At 42.1% G+C, this 14,501-nt stretch overlaps 1 protein-coding gene and 1 long non-coding RNA gene across 3 annotated transcripts in view; one reads left to right on the top strand and one right to left on the bottom strand.

The window, feature by feature from the left end:
• Positions 1 to 450, bottom strand: part of SLC30A4 (solute carrier family 30 member 4) — a 31,937-nt gene extending 31,487 nt beyond the window's left edge. The window contains exon 1 of one of the 2 annotated variants that reach the window (XR_011528705.1): positions 42 to 149. The gene's annotated coding sequence lies outside the window, so the exon portion shown is untranslated. Of the gene's footprint in view, positions 1 to 41 lie in introns of both variants that reach the window. The other variant, XM_070581205.1, reaches the window with a different exon arrangement.
• Positions 451 to 1,749: 1,299 nt separating this feature from the next.
• The window catches only part of LOC139076777 (uncharacterized), a 30,311-nt gene continuing 17,559 nt past the window's right edge, over positions 1,750 to 14,501 (top strand). The window contains exon 1 of the long non-coding RNA XR_011528714.1: positions 1,750 to 1,928. This is a non-coding gene — a long non-coding RNA (uncharacterized lncRNA). The remainder of the gene's footprint in view (positions 1,929 to 14,501) is intronic.

Below are 14,501 nucleotides of genomic sequence, written 5' to 3'. Positions count from 1 at the left end.
GTCGGGCCCTGTGCGCCCGCCGCTGCCCGAGGGATACTCACAGACCGAGCTGCAGTCTCCCGCGCGGCTCTGCCACTTCTCCCGGAGCCGGGTGTGCGGGGTGTGCGGGCCAAGTGTGTAGATTGGAACGATCCCGCCCGGGGCTGGGCCTTGCTGCCGGGAGTTTGCTCCACCGAAGGAGGGCCTCGGCGATCTCGGGGTGAGATCTTGGCTGCGGATGCTCGGCAGAAAACGAATTTAGCGCTTTCTTGCTAAGGGGGAAGCCTAGCAGTTGCTGCCTCTCTGGCAAGTTGGCCAAATTTGCTGCACAGTCAGGTCGACTTGGAGAGGGCAAGGCTTATGCCCAGCAGTTGTGTGTCCTACTTTATAATTACCATTGTTTTCCAGCAAATGTGTTTTCTCTGTGTGCTCACTGCCACGTTCCTTTTGCCTCTAAGGTATTTGCAATATGCTCTAACCCCAAGCACAGAAAATCTACTAGAGGTATCTGTTCTGGCCTTTGGTTCTGTATAACAGCAACAACCACCACAAAAAAATGAAAAAGAATTAAGTTCTCAGGAGTAGCTTCTGATTTGGATCTAAATTTTAATGGAAAAATGGAATGGCAATAAGCTTCCACCCCTTCTCCCTTGGAATCTTACGAGGTTCTTAATCCACATCCCCTGGATGGGTTTTAGGGGATTCGGGAAGCCTTAAATTTATGTGCAAAATTTTGTGGGTATATGTATTTTCTTGAGTAAGTCCCTTAGCTTTCATCATATTCTCAAATGGTTTTAAGACTCAAATAAGATTTAAAACAACAACAACCCTGTCAGAACTCATAGATCAAGCCCCTAGCTCCTACTTGGAGTTGAATTGCCTGCAACTCCTATCTATCCATTTATATAAATGTCCTATTTTGACAACAGTCTATATAGATTACCAAATTTCACGTTAAAAAACACAATAAAAAGTCGTATGAAACATCGTTTTCCTCTGAAGATGAACCTGTCACTTTAGAATCTTGCATGCCTCAGGTGCAAGAGCGCCAGCTGCCTTTGGACTCCAGGGCAGTCCGTCACTTTTGAATGCCCACCGTTTTCCTGCAGAGCTGCAGCCATGGGAGTCAGGTTAGGAAACCTAGATCAGAGATCCCATGGTTCCCAAGACCCAGAATATTCAGTAGCCAGGGCACTCAGGTCATTATGAGCTGAAGGGAGACAGCTTACTGACGGTTGCTTTCCTACCCTCAAATATTTTAATCCACCCAGTTTGGGAGAAGGTTGTTATTTTTAATTTTGGTTTGTTTTATTGCCTGAAATTCTAATGAGAGATACTAATGAATAAAGCAAAGATTTCAGGAGTGTTATTACTCTCTCTTTAGTATAAATTCTTCAAATAAGATTCCATTTAAGGAAAGGGGATAGATGTTTTTCAAGAAAAGTTGAGGCAAGAGCATGGATTGTTTTGGGTCTTCACAGGAGACTTTGTTGAGAAGGGCTGCAGTTCTGAATCCCAATTTATTTTTATTATTTTGTATCACTGGGTGCCCGGAGAGAGGGATGGGGACAATGAAAGCTACATGGTGATTTTAAGATAGGTCTACAAATTCTGTGATATGCTTCCGATCAAGAGATTCCCCCTCCTATTGAGTGTGGGCTGCTCCTAAGGAATAGCATATGGCCTATAATGAATAGAATATGACAAAAGTGATAGTGTGTGACTTACAAGACTAGGTCATAAAAGGCATTGAACTGCCTTCTTGTTGTCACTCTTGGGTCACTTGCACTGGGGAAAGCCAGAGCTACCGTGTCATGAGGAACTGAAGCAGCGCCATGGAAAGGCCCGTGTGATGAGGAGCTGAGGCCTCCTGCCAATGGCCATGTGAGTGAGCCATATTGGAAGGGGATCTCCAGCCCTAGTTAAGCCTTCAAATGACTGCAGCCGAGGTGAGTTGACCTTAACCTCTTGAGACATCCTGAGCAGAACCACCCAGCTAATCCACTCCCAGGTGCCCACATAGACTGTGAGGTAATGATGTTTATTGTCTTACTATGGTAAGTTTTGGCATAATTTGTTACACAGAAATAGATAATGAATATCTCTATATCAACGTTCCTCTGTACCAGGAAAGACACTTTTCTTATTCTTTTATCACATGAGCCTAGGCTTGCCCTTGGGCTAATGGCATGATTTCTATCATTGAGCTTTAAAATGGGCTAAATAGACTTCTGTGAATAGTCTTGGAATGTAACCACCATTTGCAACCTTATTTCTATGTATTCAGAGTTTATAACAATAGACAAATGAACTTGTGAAACAATCCATTTATAATCTGGGTGCTTCCTACAGTTCTGCTAGCTGTTACTCAGTATGCCATTCTTTTATAAGAGACTTCATACTTCTTTCCAGTATGAAGAACTTTTTTTGCATGGGCAACTTACCAACCATTTAGTCCGTCTCTTAACCGGGTAGCCCATAACACACAGATTGTTTAGGTAATAGCAGAGGCCTGTCAGTTCAATTGCAAAACACATACGTTGGGGCAGTTAACTGGAATAGACACAAAATTTCTTATGTCAAAACCTATTTTCTGGCCCAGATATCTCGTGGAACAAATGACAACACTAAAAATAATACTGCAGCTAACATTTATCTAAGGCTTGTTGAAGAACCAGCACTATGCAGGGGACCTGACTTTTATGAGCTCGTTTAATCTTTACAACATCACTGTGAAGAAGGTAGCGATTCAAAGCGTGGGTCTTAGAAGAAGACTGCTTGTTTTGAATTCTGTTTTCGTTTACAGTCATATAATCTCTGGCAAACTATTTAACCTCTTTGTGCTTTAATTTTCTTACCTATAAAATGGGGATGATAATAGTCACCACTTCACAGGGTTGTGCTAAGGATTAAATGAGATAATGCATGTAATGCATGTAAAAGTAGCATAGATAGTTCCTAGCACATAGTATGTGCTCAATCAATGCTAGCTATTATTAATTTTAAAGATTATAATTAATTTTTAAGTAGATGAAGACATGGGGTCTCAGGGAGGGTAACTGACTTGGCCAGGGTCATGCAGCCAGCAAAGAGAGCAGGAACTCTGTTCCAGAGCAATTTGATTTCAGAGCTCCAGCTCTTAACCATTACTCTACACTGTCCCCCTTCCTTTCTTTCTGCACACAAATGGAATGATTTGCACAAAAGCATGTAGACTCCTTGAGGTGGGCGAGGGAAGACCCCTGTTTCATATATCAAAGATTTGTCAGCACCTTAGGACCTCAGCATCAGCCTGTGAAATCTTGCTTGGAAATGGAGGGGAGAAAGTGGGAAAGTTTTTTTAAATCAAAATGTGGGAAAAGGTGCCACTCAGCTGACAGATTCAAGTGCTGCATATTCCTCATCCTGAGAACTCCTTTCTCCATTGGAGTATGTGGTTTAGGAGGTTCCCATAGGATATTTTTGGAATGTTTTCCCTTATTTTTTCACGAGGGGATGAAAGCTGTTGGATGTGGATAGACGAGGGTTAGTCATGTGATACACGACTCTGGTGAATCACTTCTTCCTTCCATGGATTACTCTGCTGGCAGAGAGGCTGGAGATTCAGTTTAACCCTCCTCCAGTGGAGGAGAAGAAGGACCCGAAATGGATAAGAAAATTGCCTAAGGAGCCCATCTGCTCTGTTGGGAAAAACAAACTGTGAACTGAAACCTGCACTCAATTAAGTATGTTGTTTTCACATCTCTGTATTTGTCTTCCCTTCCTTTTTTTTTTTTTGAGGAAGATTAGCCCTGAGCTAACTACTCCCAATCTTCCTCTTTTTTTTTTTTTTTTGGCTGCAGAAGACTGGCCCTGAGCTAACATCCCTGCCCATCTTCCTCTGTTTTACATGTGGGACGCCTACCACAGCATGGCTTTTGCCAAGCGGTGCCATGTCCGCACTCAGGATCTGAACCGGCGAACCCCAGGCTGAGGCAAAGCGGAACATGCAAACTTAACCACTGCGCCACTGGGCTGGCCCCTTCCCTTCCTTTTTAAAATAAACGTTCCTGTAGATTTCTCTAACCATGTCTGGCTGAAATGCAAGGGAGTAGGAGGTCCCAGATGGGACAGGGTTTAAGGAATAAGCGCTCCAGCGCTGGAGTCTGGAGGTGGTGGCTGGGCTGGGGGAGCTTGAGGGTGAGGGTGGAAGGCCAACTTTGGAAGTGCTTTGGGAAGGCTTCATTTAGACGAGAGCACACATGAGAACTTGGGCAACCCGTTTCAGCTTCTAATTTTGCCATCCATTCATTGTAATCCCCAGCAGCTTTACTATTGCGGAGCTCATTTTCTTGTCTGTAATAGGTGGGAAATAATATATGTCCTACCTATTTTGTACCCAATGAGACTTTTGTATGTGAAAATATTCCCTTAACTACTCTACTAGGGAGAACTGTTAAAGACCATGCCATCTGAACCAAATGCAAAGCAAGGGTGGGCAAATGCTGGCGGTCAAGAATCCTCCTCTTGTATCTGTCCCTTCTTAGGGCTGCTGAACTCCAGTCCCTGCTTTAGTAATGAGATGTTCTGACTCACTTAGACCTCGAGATCACCACCACACACATTACTATTACGATTACTTCACTTCTATCCTAAGCTGTCTTTCTGTCCATAGCACCTAATGTTGTACTCATAGCAGGAGCCCTATAAATATGTGTGGATTAATATACGAAAATATTTTAATCATAAACAGTTCACCCATAACTTTGAATTCCCCTCTAATAAACATCTCTATTTCTTTAAGGCGGTGTGTAAAGTCATTTCTAAGAAATTCTTAGTGATGAGATCAATTTGTCTCATAATGAATGGAGATTATTAATACACTAATAGTTTATGTTTATACTAGACTTATTTCAAAGAACATTATAACATTTATGAATTAAGTCAGGACAAGAGAGGCAACTGCAGACAAAGTGACTCTTTTGTGGCCTCTAACAAGATGGCTTTAAACAATGAAGGCCATTGTGTAAGAACTCCCTCCTGGGATTAGTGTGAGGATTAATTAGATTAAAATCTGCAAAGTTCTTTGAGTTTTTCTGAGAATTCCTTTATAAATAAAGATGGGGTTAATTTTTTTTTAAAGTATCTTTATATTCATCCTTCCAGGACCAAATGTAACAAGTTCACCTGCTGTTTAACTCTATGCCCTGCCACAAAAAAAACCCAAGACTAGGCCAACCTGAATTACCTTTAATGGTTTTACACTAAATACCGGAGCACACATGACTGAGCAGAATTTAGTACCCTAATCACAGAGATCTTAGTGTATGATTTACTCGACACAATAATGCCTCATAATCACTATTCCACATGGTAATTAGATATAAATTACTGCAGTTATTACAGCTGTTTTATACAAACCAACAAAGTTTTACTCTGCTCTTTATTATCTATATTTTAATAACTCACATTCTGCTTACTTGAAAATAGGGTTTAAAGTAACCTTCCTTTTAGCAGTTCTTATCTCCAAACATTGTAAATGTTGAAAGTTTTTCCTGCTACCAGGTACTGTTTAATCCTCATTAATAATTCTGAACATAATTCTATATGCTCAGGAACACATACAGGATCTAGATAAAAGAGAAGTCTTTGATCCAACTCTCTAACAACAGCTGAGTTTCTTTAGGAACCCTTTGTCCTCATCACCTGGTCTCCTCTGATCCTAACCCTGTCCCCATGGGCCCACCCATCCCATGCTGTGTTCTCCCCTGACCCAGAAGGAGCCAAGCTGAATATTCTGAGCGGTGGACTTCACGCAGCAGAAACTCTGGAGCAGGCCCCGGTGAGGTCTGGGGAACAGTAGGATAAGAGGCCCATTGTAAATGAGGAACCTGTCTGTCAGGTAACCAACTGTCCTGGTTTGCTTGGAACAGAGGGAGTTCTCAGGACATGGGATTTTCAGTTTACTAGGAGGAGTTTACCTCGCAGCAAAAATAGATTCTGGAAGCCTGATATTGGCTGAGTCTTTGCTGGGCAGGGAGAGAATCTTATCTGGGAAAGACACCTTGTTCCTTTTGAGCCCTGCAACACATTGGGCTGGGTGTTCTCAGGGAATTCTCTGGACTTGACTTCTGTTACATTGAAATAGAAAAGGTCAGAGGTGTCCAAGACGGAGGCCAGCCATACCCAGGTAGGGTCCCCAAAGCACCATGACCCAAGGTGCCAAGGTTTCAGGTCAGTTCTGTCACTTTGCAGGTGTGGAAACTACACCTGAGGATCCGGCTGGGGAAATCAGTGTATGCTAAACAACTGCCCTGAGGGACTGAGCAAATTACTGAGTGGTTGATGCTGTAATTATCCTTGGGAATTCACCTTTCCTGTTGACCTAGATGGCCCCTTGACAGAACCAGCAATATTGAGAAACCAAGTTAGCTTAGCTGGAGCAAAGGTGACTGGGAGTTTGAAATTACATTATTTCTGGGCCTCACAGCATCTTCTGCCCTCTTGTGCTCCTGTTTCTCTACTGGAGTGCTCTTCCTCATCAGCATCTGGCTGACACCTGTTCAGCCTTCAAACCCTGTAGATTCTACCCCATCTGCCTTCTTCCCTCCTTTCTTCTTCCTGTTTCCTCCTCCTTCCCTCTCTCTTTCTTCCTCTCCTTTTCACCCTCCCTCCTTTCCTTCCTTCCTTCTGAAGGAGAGCAGAGTATGCCACCCCAAAATATACCACTTTGGCATATTGATTATTTTAAATTAAAGTTAATTGAGAAACAGCCAGTACAAGATGGATACTCTGACCCTCCTTTGTCTCCCTGAAAGCCAGAAATAAGTCTCCCATGTGAAGATATCTTCCCTATGACAGGAGGGGAGAAGGACCCTTATCACCGGAGACGGGGCATTCAAGGCCAAGAAGTCTGTATAAATAAACCTTGTTACTTCCTCATTAATTTACTACCCCAAGCCCAAACTTCTTTGTCTTATCAATTCTTCACAAATTTATTGTTTCTTTAAGGTATAAAAGCTACCTGCTTTGGTCACTGCTTTGAGTCTCATATCTTTGGGGCTCTTATACATATGAAATTAAATGTTTTTCTCCTGTTAATCTGTCTTATGTCAATTTAATTATTAGACTTGCCAAGGAACCCAGAAGGGAAGAAGGGAAAAGTTTCACTCCCCTCCCCTCTCCTTTCTTCCTTCTTTCTTTTCTTCAACGAATATTATTTGAATGCTTATAATATGCCAGTCAACTAGGCACGGGAGCTATAGTGTTGAATAAGACAAAGTCTGGATGATATCCCATCTCGCAATAGTCCTGTATACACATCACAAATTCTAAATCTTTATCACTAATTTTCCCCTAGATTACATGAGGGCTGTTGATATCTGTATCGATACATAATTTTTAAGTGAAAGTGCAAAATAATATAGCCTTTCTTCTCAGCTGACTTTTAGTCTAGTCTTCCTGAAATCATTCCCCAGGCCCCTATCAGGTGAAGTCTGCAGAGAACCAACTCCATCCAGTGTGTACTGATTTTTATAGTCTAGGGCAGGAAATTCACTTAATATTACTCTCACTGCCTTTAGTCCTCCCAGTTGTGCTTAGGACTGAGTTGTGACCTCACAGCTCAGAGCCCTATCTTCATTTTATAAACAGTTTGGGTATTTTCATCCCAAAGTGTATTACTTTGCACTTTCTCCCACTAAAACTCATTTGTCAGTTGTCTGACCACATGGTGAGCTATCTAGGCTCTTCTGACTAGCCCCAGGATTGGCAAGCTTTTTCTATAAAGGGCCAGGTAATAAATAATTTCAGCTTTGCAGTCAGACCTCAGTGTCAGTCACTTACTTAACCCTGCCATTGTGTTGTGATGGCAGCCATAGACAATAGTAAATGAACAAGTACTGCTGTGTTCCCATAGCACATGACTTATGGACACTGAAATGTGAATTCCATATAATTTTCATGTGTCACAAAATATTAGTCTCCTTTGGACTTTTTTTTCCAACCATTTAAAAATGTAAAAACTACTCTTAGCTCACTGGCTGCATAACATAGTCACAGGCTGAATTTGGCTTGTGGGCTGTAGTTTGCTGACCCTGATCTAGACCCATCACTGGTTGAAAGTGTTGTTAGAGATTTTACTGTCTACTCCCTCCTCCAGGTCATTTACACACGTCCCAGTAAGCCCCTTCCTAGCACAGATGCTTGAGGCTCTTTACTTGGTTCCATTAATCCCCACTTCCCAACGTACTATTAAGGCAGCAACATTTAAACAGCCTAACTGTCGTCATATAGCTGGAGTGTAGCTGGGGTCCCAGAACCCATCAGAATGCTCTTCTTGTGGCTGCCCAAGCCTCCCAGTGGCTCCTGTTAAAATACCTTGGACTTTTCAGAATGGAAATCTGACCATGTCTCCACCCTCTTCCGCATCCTCAGCTCAGCTACTCTGAGCTGTAGCCGCTCTGAACTTGCATTGTTTGGGGCTCTGACCACAGCCATTGTCCGAGAATGGAATCACTCTGCTCCTGTGATCTGAGCCAATTAATCACAACGAGTTAGCGATGGAGAAAGGAACTTTAATTAGATTAGCTGGCCAATCGGAAGACGGGTGACTAATGTCTCAAAATCCTGTCTTCAAGGATTACAGAATCTTAAGGAAGTTATATAGGGAAAATGGGCGGTAAGGAGGGGGTTTCCTTCAGGCATGACGGACTCCAGAGTCTTTTATTGTTCCATTCTTCTGTCAGCTGTGATGGATACCTTATAGGTGTGTTTCCCGCCTGTAGTCAGCCTGTTCCTGGAGAGAAAGTTATAGAACAATGTTTTAATTTATCAAGCTGTCGGGGATTAGTACACACATCATAAGTTAGGAGAGCATGTGAATTTTTTAGAGTACGTGCAGAGCAGCGAGTAGTCACACAGAGGAGGGGCTGGGGCCATTTAGCAAAACAAGATGGCCTCACTTTTGTTCACTTAAAATTGTAGGGCTGTTGCCTTATTTGAAATGCTTTTCTTCACTCCTTTTCCTTCACACATGGCTTGCCCTAGTCACCTAGATTAATGGTAGTCCCCTTCCCCACTTCCTATCATTGATGTCAATTCCATGGTTGCCTGACGCCTAAGTACCACTTGGCCGGATTCCCCAAGTGCACAGGACTCCACCTTCCTGTTTCCTCTCTGAGAAATCCAAAATTAGATACGTGATGACCACGCCCTTCATGGATCTGCTGCCTTCCCAGGAGCTGTCACTTGGGCCCTCGAGTGCCCTCCCCTGACTGGAATCAACAGGCTCGACCCATTGTTTTTGCTTCTGAGCTAGTTCCTTATTGCCTCACAAAACATCCCAATCTCCTGCAACTTTTATGTCAGCCTCTCCTTTGGAAATTTGTCCAAAGTTTTCTTAATGTCTCAAGGCAGATAAGATTAAGTAGCTCCCTTTTATCTACATGCTATTTACTTCCTCTAAAATTAAATAAATTAATTTGTCAAGTTTTCTCCTTAAAGATTCCATCTTGCTATCCTTCTCTGAAGTAAATCTTAAGTGTTTAGCCTATTTCACAAATAAACCATAACTTCCCAGGTTCCCTCCAGGGATTTCTTAATGATTATAAATAACATTATGTAATAAAAATTATGATATTTTGTGCCCAGTATGTGTCAAGCACTGTGCTAGGAACTTTACATACGTTATTTAATTTAATTCTTATAACAACCCCGCATAGTAGACACTATTATCCCCATTTGTACGTGGGACAAATGAAATTTTTAAAATAATTTGTTCAAAGTCATACAATTAGAAAACGGTAGAGTCAAGATTTGCATTCAGGTTTCTCTCAGGTAAGTGCTCATCATCTTTCCGCTCTGACATTTTCCTCCCTTCTTATGCTTGGTGGTTGGTGATGGTGGTGGGGGGCAGGTATCTGTGTCCCATTCTCACTTTTCTAATCTCCTGGGTGAGCAGCTAGTTGTTAGGACTGGCTACCCATTTTGGCGAATGGCCCCTCAAGGTCATAATAGAGTTGCATCAGAACTCAGGTAGGTCTTAAAGTATTATCCTTTCATTTAAACCACTTATCATCCATCCATCCATCCAACCAATATTTCTTGATAGGATGTCTTAGCCCGTTTGGACTGCTATAACAAAATGCCATAGACTGGGTGGCATGTAAACAGCAGAAATTTATTTCTCGCAGTTATGATTGTGTTCTGGTGGAGATTCTCCTCCTGGTGCATAGCTGTCACCTTTTCACTGTGTCCTCACATGGTGGAATGAGTCTCCTTTATAAGAGCACTAATTCCACTCATGAGGGCTCCACCCTCATGATCTAATTACCTCCCAAAGGCCCCACCTCCTAACACTATCACATTGGGCATTAGGATTCCAACATGTGGATTTTCGAGGGACACAAACATTCAGACTATAGCAGAGGTTGTATACCAGACACTGTGCTACATGCTGAACATGACTTAGGCCAAAGAAATGTGTCCCTAGTTTTAAAAATTAGGACATTGGGGAGTTAGGTTTGGGGAGAGGGTGTGGAGGTAGAGAAGATGGAAAGAAAGGAAGAGAAAGAGGACTTCCTGTGAAGTCAGTGCCTTGGCCCCGTGGGTTGGGAGGAGACAACTGAGTATGATGGGGAAGATTAATGAGATTCTTACACACCAAGATGGAAGTGGAACCAGCAAAATTTTGTCCTGGCATGAAATACTACCTCTGTCGGTGGTGCCTTATGGTTTTCAGTTCCCTTCCCAACAAGCCGGTACTTTCCTAGCTCTCTGCTGTTCTCATTTACTCTTTTCCAAGCAAACATAGATGTTACTTTTGCGTTTTGTGTTCTCTCTATAGATAGCATCCCTACCTATCTGGATAGCCTACCAGAATTGCTACAGTGACCGACTATTTTACTGTGCAGAAGGGGTTTACTTCATTTTGCCCTTAGTTTTGTGTGTGTGTATTTGTGTGAGCACAATGATGCGTTCATGTGTACACAAGTGTGTGTAGATTTGTGCATGTGAGAAGTGAGGGGACCTGGATTGTTGTAGTTCAATCATTAAAGTCATGTTCAGACAGAGGGATCTTAGTGACCAGAAGAGTCCTCCCAGTGGCATTTACCTTAGTGAGTTCGCTGTGCATCAGAGTCAGAAAGTTGATTTTGTGGGCTCCCTGAGAATGCATTCACCTCCCATTAACCTGGCTCACAGAGACTAATAAATGCAAAGCAGAATATTGTGGGTGTGTAAGAAAGTGTACATATGTTTTAGAGATCCATACTGATGTAAGTGGGGATGAAGTGACTTGGGTCTAGAATTTGCTTTAAAATATTTTAACTTTTAAAAGTGCAAGAAAGTGAAGCAAGTGTGGGAAAATCTTGATAATGACTGATCTGGTCAATGGGTATTTTATACTATTCATCATATATTATGTATGTTATATATAATCATTATACTATTTTCTCTACTTCTGTGTGTTTGAAGTTTTTCTTAATATAAAATTTAAAAATATAAAGAAAATGACAATAATTTACAGAGAGAAGTAAAATAGGTTACCTGGATGTTCACGTTACCTGAACAAGAAATACAACATGGAAAGCTAATTTTTGCTTGGTACACCTGGAATCCAAGCAAGGGGAGTTATAGGGAGTTATAGCAATAGGGAGTTACAGCAATAGGATCCAAGCTAATAATGGCTCCATGCTCTGAGGTCATTTTCACCAAGGAGATCCACCCCTGTTGGGTCCTGGCAGGGCTCCCATCCCTTAGACTTGCTTGAAAAGACATTGCTTTCTCTGCGCTGCCCTAAGCTGGATAGAAGCTCCATCTTCTACCTTCTTGTCCAGTGCTCTTGTAGGACTCTGTCTACATCAAGAGCATCACCTCACCACTATATTGCTATAATTACTATCATTTTTGTAACATGCCAATGTGTACCACAAAAGATTACTGCCCTATTAACCATACAAAGTGACTGAACCATCTGTTTCTGTTTCCACAACTTTCTGCAAAAACAATTGATTTGATCTTTGCTTACAAAATTACAACTACAATACAATTCGCTCTCCCTAAGAATACTCCCAGAGCATCTTTGAGTGCCCCTGAATTCTTTTTTTTTTTTAAAGATTTTATTTTTCCTTTTTCTCCCCAGAGTGCCCTGGTACATAGTTGTATATTTTTACTTGTGGGTCCTTCTAGCTGTGGCATGTGGGATGCCGCTTCAGCATGGTTTGATGAGTGGTGCGATGTCCACTCCCAGGATCCAAACTGGTGAAACCCTGGGCCATCAAAGCAGAGTGCACAAACTTAACCACTTGGCCACGGGGCCGGCCCCCGCCCCTAAATTCTTTATTTACTCATTTATGGCTTCCTACTTTACTCCAATAGATAATGATTCCCTCCTTTGCATTTAACTTTTTCTAGAATAACCTTAGGGATGGCTTATTCTCTCATTTCAAATCTTGAGGGGCAGTCACAGTTGTTCCCTCCCCATCCCAACCATGTCTCAGATAGAGCTGTCCATTATCCAGCACAAAGCACAGTTAAAGCCTATCCAGCCCCAAAACACCAGGAACAAACCTCTAGTCTGACGAAACCAGACTTACTGGCTCACAGCGAGGGGGTGCGCTCCAGAACTGTGAGGTGCCACCCTTGACAAGAAAGTTCTAGCTGCTGTATTCTTATGGAAATGTTTAGATTAATTACAGAACAAACTTTCCTCATGAGTCTATGAATGAGCTAGCGCAAGAAAGATCATTTTTAGAGAATGAAAGCTGAATTCAAGAGAGTAGAGTGAGGGCTCCAGAGGCTTCTGGGTCTGAGCTCTCCCATGTGACTCTTGTACCCTGGGACTGTGGTAGTAACCCATGGCAATGATATATTCCTGTCTGCAGCCAGGATCCGTTCTCTCCCCTTCTGCCCTTTTGTCTCAGAATCTGCTTCCACGGACTGTCTCAAAGACTTAGATATCTGATGCCTACACCCATGGGCTTCTCCCATCGCACTCCGCATCCCCATGTCAGGCACTTCAATCCTATTCTGAGGGCGTTGGTGCCTCCATTGCTACCACCAATGGCAACAGGCATCTATTTCTCCTGCTTCCACCTTTTGGTTTTGCTTTAGGACCTCTTATCCTTGATAGACCCTGCTAATTTAACTGCTGGTTCAGCTTCCGCTCTGGCTGGCACCACCATTCCATCAGATCTCTTAGGGGCTGAAACCTGAGAAACACCAGGGCGCGGTGAGGACTCCTGACCTGGCGGCCTGACCTGTCTGCCCTGTTTGCCTGGCACTGGCTCAGGAATGACAGAGATGGCCAAAGGGAAAGGTGCTAATGATACCTCTGTGGTTTACAAAGCTCTTTCAAAGGTGTGATTTAATTTGATCCTCTTTCAGATCTGTGAGATAGTTGTTACTCCTATTTGAAGAGATAAGAAACTAGGGCACCGAGAGGTTAAGTACTGTGTTTACAGTCACAAAGTTAATTCGCAGCAGGACCATGATGTGAACTGAGACATTCCGTATCCTGGAGGAGTTTATCTATAGCTAAATCCAAGTTATTACTAAATTACTATATTTCTATAATTAAAATATTACTTGTAGCAACCAAGTTGTGTTGCCACAAAAGATGACTCATTATTAGCAGCAGGCTGAGACTGTTCCCTAACCAAATGCCATATTTTGTTTTCCTCTATGTCTGAATTTACTAATTTAAACCAGACGTTCCTAATTTTTCATCATGAAGAGTCAATAGATAATACTTATAGTTGATAAATCAAGAAGAAGAAGTAGAAATGTATTACATACAGTTTCAGTAGTAACCAGCAGTAGAACTTAAATCAGAAACTGGTAATAAAACCTGTGAATAAAGGGTGTGGGAGTGGTGGCGTTTGTGGGGACGGGAGGTGGGAGATTTTTGTTTCTCATTTCAGACTCTTCTTCCAGTCTGAATTTTTAAAACTGTGGAAGTATTACTTCTATAAATAACAATGTTTAAAAATAGAAAAAAGAAATGAAATAAAATGAAAAGTATCCCATCAATGAGTGATTGTTTAAATAGTCATATGTAATACTGTGCAGCCAATAGAAAAAATCAGGTACATGTGTACAATTTTAAGTGAGGAAAAAAATTGCAGAATGATATGGTTAGGATAATACCATTTATTTCAAATATTATATGTGTGCACGTGTGCATACACGTGTGTGTGTGTGTGTGTGTGTGTGTAGGTATACGTGCGCACCAAACTGGGAGGGTGCATATCAAAATGATATCAAAGTATAGGGATACACATCAAAGTGGGGAGGAGAGAACAACTTTCATTATTTACATTCTAGACTTCTATGTACTGTTTGATTTTTTTTTCGAGGAGCATGCACTGAATATGGAGGTATATGGAATATCCTGCAGCTTCAAAGCTACAGTGATTCTGACCGTTGCCCTTTTCTTTTTTGCCTTGGAAGAGGCAGGTGTGATTGGACTGTGTTGTGTACACTGACTTGTAGTGAGGAAATTCATGGGCTCTCTGCTCCTTAGTATTGTTACAAAAGGGAAG

This window comes from Equus przewalskii, chromosome 1, assembly GCF_037783145.1.
Source record: "Equus przewalskii isolate Varuska chromosome 1, EquPr2, whole genome shotgun sequence".
In the NCBI taxonomy this organism is placed as follows: domain Eukaryota; kingdom Metazoa; phylum Chordata; class Mammalia; order Perissodactyla; family Equidae; genus Equus; species Equus przewalskii.
The sequence above is the reverse complement of the archived record's forward strand: the minus strand, read 5'-3'. Positions and strand labels throughout refer to the sequence as shown.